The sequence below is a fragment of the Botryllus schlosseri genome, chromosome 6 (assembly GCF_051294905.1).
Source record: "Botryllus schlosseri isolate E-star chromosome 6, Bs_hap1, whole genome shotgun sequence".
Classification (NCBI taxonomy): domain Eukaryota; kingdom Metazoa; phylum Chordata; class Ascidiacea; order Stolidobranchia; family Styelidae; genus Botryllus; species Botryllus schlosseri.
This window is the reverse complement of record NC_137241.1, coordinates 14,124,714-14,131,639: the sequence shown is the minus strand read 5'-3', so window position 1 is coordinate 14,131,639 and position 6,926 is coordinate 14,124,714. Positions and strand designations below refer to the sequence as shown.

The 6,926-nt window shown below is 41.0% G+C and overlaps 1 protein-coding gene across 1 annotated transcript in view; it reads left to right on the top strand.

The window, feature by feature from the left end:
- The window catches only part of LOC145440300 (uncharacterized), an 84,946-nt gene that overhangs the window by 60,796 nt on the left and 17,224 nt on the right, over window positions 1–6,926 (top strand). The window lies entirely within an intron of this gene.

Here is a 6,926-nt window from a genome sequence, read left to right as displayed (position 1 = left end):
ATAAGACATTAGACATCGGATACCTTCAATTATCTTGATAACTTCCTGAGAAGGAAATATTCAACAATCAATCCATTATTATTAAACATCGATTGTTGAACCTTGAACCAATAGCCAAAGAAAACCTACAATAATGATCACTTCCGAATTCATTGGATATAGCATAATAGATGATATGATGGTATATTGGTATATCATCACTCTATACCGTGGCCTTATAGTGTGGAACTTAGTCAATTACAGCTTGAACTGCATAAAACATGCAGGCAAAATTGGATCGAAGTAGGACTTTTTATGTGCCAAGTTTCGCTTCGCACTATTGTGTGCAGGAAGATAACAGCTCTTAATCCTCAAAATTGGCCTTCGCGATCAAAAAATGCTGAAAGTACTGGCATACCTCTGTCCTAAGAAAATAATCATATTACAACAGTCATGGCATAGCATCATTGCACAAATATGGTTATTCCTATGGTTAATACAGACTAATTATTATTATGGCCTATATTGTAATATACATCAACATACGGGCCAGTAGTACATAAAACAACATTCTAGATTTGTCAAACTTTGCATGGTCACATATAGCCGATAGATATAAGGCGTTTGCGCTGTACATGACTAATAGTCATTTATTAGTCTTCAAAACCAAAACATACCACAGAGGCACAGGCCAAATAAGTTCAGCATTGGTGTTGTTTGTTTCAGTTCAGCGAAGAATGGTCACACGCATTCATGTCACTGTGTCAGTTCTTGCTTATAATTAAATGTTCCACACATGTGAAAAAACTAATTCAACCATAACCAGGATAAGAATAATGTACTAATACTGGAACAGCTAGTTATAATTCAGTGAATGATTGAACATCGAATTCTATCGAAAGGTACTCGTCTTTTTCTAATGAATACGTCCAGTTACGCACTATTAAAGCTATCACTTTTGTGTAGTGTATGAGGATCCGACATAGAATTTCTCAATGTCGAGATGAAATGAAGGAATAATCTCCTCACCTTGCTTATTATATATAACAATAAAACAAGATATTTGTATTAACAACAAAGTGACGAAAAATGCAGAGCGTATAGTGATGTGATCCAGTATATAATTTACCGATGATCGCGGAGTGGACGGATTTCTATCAACATAGTAAATCACGATCCTCATACGGTGCATAACAGTAAGCTACCGCACGTAGCGTCACAGGTCGCCCCTGACTGAGGTCCGACCAGTAGCCTATAACTATAAATGTGGCTGATAACCTCAATGTGCGGTGAAATCTAAAAGTAAAACGACAAGAGCTGGCAGTTATCATAACAAACCGAATCGAAATTTGCGGCATATGTCAAGAGTGGAAACTCTACCGGATTAGCACATACTATCGCAGATAACGATTTGAGTCCTGAAAAGGGCCCGCCCTTTGCTGCAGCCGAAGTGAGAATCGACCATCGCGAAAACGATAACGCTCTGTCACGGTCAGGCTCCTTCACTCAAGTACTAAAAACTATCTTCAGCAATGCGCAATTGCAGTCACTAGTGGGCCGTTGGGTTATGAAGTAAACTTCACTCCTTCAATCAATCTACTTCGAACATGGCCTTCGTAAAAGCTTCAGGCATGGCAGTCGAAATTGCAAATTGCTATTGCTTTGAGGACGCACCCCAAACCCCCCGATTGGGGGCCTGAGCTCGAAGCGGGCCCAAAATTATTTCGTGAATTAGCATAAATTATAGAGTATTTTTTGAAAATTTATGCAACTTTTTCAAATTTTTTTTCGCTCTACGCGCGATTTCAAGTTGTCAGATATCTTGATTTTTGGGTACTCTTCCCCCAAGAAAAAATACGCAAGATTTATAGAAATAGGCATATCAGCGTTGGCCATTACCGCGCCACGACGCACCAAGACTTATAAAAAGTTTTAGGCCATGTAACATGCGACTCCAAGAAGTGTGCGAGAACGATCGGCAGCGAGAAAACCTTGGCCGAAAAGGACTGCCCTTATGCTGACCGAAAACTTCCGACTTATACCGATCTCTTTCATTTTGGTGTTTTTGAAATTTATTGTGTTCGTCTGTCACGTGAGATGTAATTTGTATGCTCTTTAGGGAAGGGATTGACTAGATGACCACTCGGTCGTATCGTCCCTTCCCTGTCCATACCGATTATTTGAATATTCAAATTTTCCTGGTGAGACGAATTTAATAAATGATCTATCTATCTATCTGTACATACAAACTACTGTCTTGGCAATCTGAACCCCTAACGACAAATACCATCCCGCAGGGAAAAGTTTTATGCCAGTTAAGAAATGCCAATTTGAAATCGTGTGCGTCTTTTATATTTTAGTAGCCTTCGTTTGGACGATTCTAAATTTTTTGATATGGCAGACAAGAGGTCACGAAATAACATCATGTTACGGAGTCATACCAACCGGCCCTACAGTTTCCAAGACGCCTCACTCAGCTCTACCGGTAAATCTGATTACGTGAGCAGAGAGGACAAGAAGTTGATAGCAATTAATATAATTATATGCAATTCCCGATGATATTGACCGATTGAATCATGAGGTATGGAAAGTGCCCAAGACACACACACAATGTAGGCTACAGTGCGATATAGGCCTACAAGACACAATCACTGGCGTAGCCAGGGGGGGGGGCGAATTGGGGGGGACGCCCCCCCCCCCCAAATTTTTTGAAAATTTTCGTAAAATCAATAGACATTAGAGTATTTTGGGGCAAATGTATGCAACCTAAAATTTTTTCTTCGCGCTTCGCGCGATTTAGTGTCCGTTCATGTCTCGATTTTGTTATCGGTATCACGAAAAAAATTTATTCCGCAAATACCCATTATTGAATTTAGCTGCATTCTCAATTATGAGAATACAACAGTACCAGTAGATACACTAGAGTAGCCCGAGGTCGTTGGGTTGATTGAGTCTGTAGGAGTGTCAGTTCAGTATGGGGGTTGGGGACTGTTAGCTCCGGCAACTTCCGTTCCGGGACACACGAAGATATATAAAGTATGCTACATGCTACTCCGCAAAGTGCGCTCCCAAAATGATTGACCACCATAAAACCGACGCATGTATTCCGAAGCCTCCGATACAGATTTTCGGGTGCTTAAATGGCTGGCGCCGAATGATCCAGCTGTCCCTGCAATCAGACCCCTCCAACATAAACGCAACTGGCACAGGAAAATATCACCACCTCCCGTTAAAAATTGCTAATTTGAAATTGAACGAGGCTGATCAAAGGAGTTTTTTAATTTGGTCTGGTATGTATCAGCGATTTCAATCTTTGAAGTAGCGTCAATCTCTACCAGAGGTTACGAACAAACCGTGCTTCAACGAAGTAATAAGAATGGACACCACTTGCTCATATAGACGTACCAATATTATTGATCAAATTCTTTCATTTATTCAAAAAAAAATTTCCGCTCCGCGCGACTAGGGCCGAAATTCACACTGATTGTTCATCACTTTATGTCAGCGATTTGGGCTCATCCGTACAACGACCGCCTAATAAGCTATAGTTGGCAACTGGAAGCTTCCATAGGGTATGTGTGTGTGTGCGTCTAAGAATCGTATGTATAAAGGGTAGTGATGAAATTGCATATGGCAGGATGTACGGTTCTGCGAGATGTTCCCACGGGAGAGCTCCCCTAAAGTCATAATCCCCCACCCCCAAACAATATAAAAATAAAAATAAATTGTTTTTCTGGCTACGGGCTACGACCTTGCGTGTGCTCGATCTCTTGAGTGGTGACACCTTTCTACGCAAGTCATGAAGTAACAGCAATAAATGACAATTGTCCCGTCCGGCGTCCAACCTCTAGAACAGGGGCGGCCAACCCGTGTCCCGCGAGAAGGTTTAGAGAGGCTCGCGGGTTAATTCTCGAAATTACTAGTATTATCAAAAAATAAATTACCAAAACCGAATAACTAAAATTTGATTAGCCTGACCGCGAAATTTGGGATTTTGCCGACTAAAATATCAGTTCTGAGTTCCGACGCATTGGCGTAGCCAGGGGTCAGCCACATTTTTCGCAGATCGTCGTATATGACTATATAATGTACAATATTTCGCGCGGCTAGGTTGGGGATCCACACCAAGTCTTCATGTCATAATTGTCATTGATTTTGATGCGTATTAATATAAGTATTGTTTTCAACGTTACCTATTATCCGGTACCCTCCTATCGGAAGACTAAAAAAGGTCATCAACATTCAAGTGACCCGCGCAATGGTTCGTAAGTCTCATGTGGCCCTTTGGCCACCCTGCTCTAGAAACTCTAAATAGTCTTGCCGTGTGGTATGAACATATAGCTCAAGATGTATAATTAATTGCCCCCTGAATGTTTGACACCACTTCTATCAGCCCTATGCCGGCAAATCTGATAATGAAAACGTATTTACAATATGCAAAGACCAATATAATGAACCAATTTTAATTCATTAACCATGAAAAATCTTCGCGCTTCGCGCGAAAGTGTTGTCGTCCTGGTTTTCTACAATCATCATTTGATGACATCCGTCTGTGAGTGGAATATATATAACGATCGCCCCAGATGTTATGTTAATAATCCAATCAGCGCCCAAGTCCATCGATTTTACCTATTTTTTCCTTGTCTTTAAGGATGGGGGGGGGTTCATTTACGTCATCGAATTTTTCGCCCCCCCCCAAATATTTCTTCTGGCTACGCCCTTGGACACAATGCGATGTAATGAACAAATAGGTATGGTGAAACGATCAGCAGTCGCGGTTTCTTAATCAGGCACCCACCTCGGCCAAAGTGCCCGATGTCTTTTTCGATGTTAATCTTTCTTCGTCAGTCCTTTTTAGACGGTATTTCTTGTTCTTTCTTTATATCGGGTATTTTCTGGGCTTTCTGATCCCAGCTCTTAATTAATCTACTCATAAAGAAGAATTCATTCCGGAAATCAGGACAAAACTTATGGCCTTCAGCTCAAGGGCGTAGCCACAAAAAATTGTTTGTGAGTTCAGGGGAGCTCCCCCCACAAACACACACCCCAGATCCGCCAATCCATCGAAGGCAGGTATTACCAACCTCTCCGACCGAAGGACCACATGCAATTTACGAACTGTTGTGTAGGCTTTATTGTATACGAACATATGACTGCTGGTCCCTAGTTATAATGCCAATGCGCCGGAACTACTGATATTTTAGTTATCAACATCTCAAAGTGTCGCGGCAAAATTAATCAAATTTTTGGTTGGCCTTGCAAGTTCACGATCTGGGCAATTCATTTTCTGATAAAATATGACTATCAAAAGTTACCTAATGGGCCACTCAAAACCTTCTCATCGGTAACGGGTTGCGGCCACCCAGCACCGTAACTGCCGCACCCCAAACCCCCCAATTGGGGGGGGGGCGAGCTCGAAAGGGGCCCCAAATTATTTTGTGAATTAGCATAAATTATAGAGTATTTTTTGAAAATTTATGCAATTTTTTCCAAAATTTTTCGCGAAGCGCGCGATTTAAAGTTGCCAAATATCTTGATTATTTGGTACTCTTCCCCCAAGAAAAAACACGCAAAATTTATAGCAATGGACATATCAGCGTTGGCCATTGACACGCCACTACGCACCAAGATATATAACGATTTAGGACTTATTACATGCGACTCCAAGAAGTGTGCCAGAACGATCGGCAGCGCGAAAAGCTTGGCCGAAACGGACTGCCCTTACGCAGACCGAAAACTTCGTTATATATACAAAAAAACCTTCGAGTCACGAGTCATTTCGAGTCAATGCACATTTTGACTCGAGTCAAGTCAAGTCAATCGATTTTCGAAGGTGACTCGAGTCAAGTCAAGTCACTCGATTTTTGGAGGTGACTCGAGTCAAGTCGAGTCAAGTCAAGTCAAGTCACGAGTCAAGTCACAATTCAAGTCAAGTTGCCTTTTCGAAGTATGAGGCTTGATTACTTCATTGCATTTTGCTAGCTGTCAGAAATACAGATTGAGTGGTCAATAATTTTGAAGCGATGAACTAATACAGACTTAAATATACACGCAAGAAGGCGCTGTATCGTTCAAATATACGTAGAACTGCAAACTACGTAAGTAATTGCATAGCCTCAGTTTATAGTTACCAGCCAAAATAGAGAATAGAGAAACGAATTGATAATATGCAATACATTACCCATTTACAAATTGATATGGTACAATTCGAGCCTGCGCCAATGGTTGGGGATCGACTATGTATAAACTATATTCGAATTCAATTTCATTAAAACAAGAGGTTTTGTTGATGTAAGAACATGGAACAGAAATTTTGCTATAAGGTTACTTCACTATGCTAGTTTACGACAGCGTAAACTGTAAGCCTCGATCACTTCGTTTGCGGTCAATTTGTTTGTGAGAGAACAATGGAGGCGCAGTAAAACGCACGATCATTGAATTATTGGTCGCTCTCACGGGTTACATCAGCGTTTCGCGAACAATTCGATCATATGCAAGATAAAGTGATTTTTATCGACAACGATCACTTGATGACTTGAAATTGACTCGTGAATTTTGCTCCGAGTCACGAATCAATTCACATTTCTGATGCGCCGAGTCAAGTCAAGTCAAGTCATTATAGCAAAGTGACTCGAGTCAAGTCAAGTCATGCGAAAAAGGTGACTCGAGTCATCCCAACACTGTTGTCCATAGGTGCCTAAATGACAGGCGCCATATGTTGCTTCCTGTCTTGGCAATCTGAACCTCAGAAGACAAATATCATCCAGCAGGAAAAAAATATATGCCTGTGAAGAAATACCAATTTGAAATCGTGTGCGTCTTTTAGTTTAGTACGTTTGAGCGATTCTATATTTTTGATATAGCAGACAGGAGGTCACGAAATAAAATCATGTAACGAAGTCATACCAACTGGTCTTCCCGCCCGAAGATGTTTAATTATTATTTAC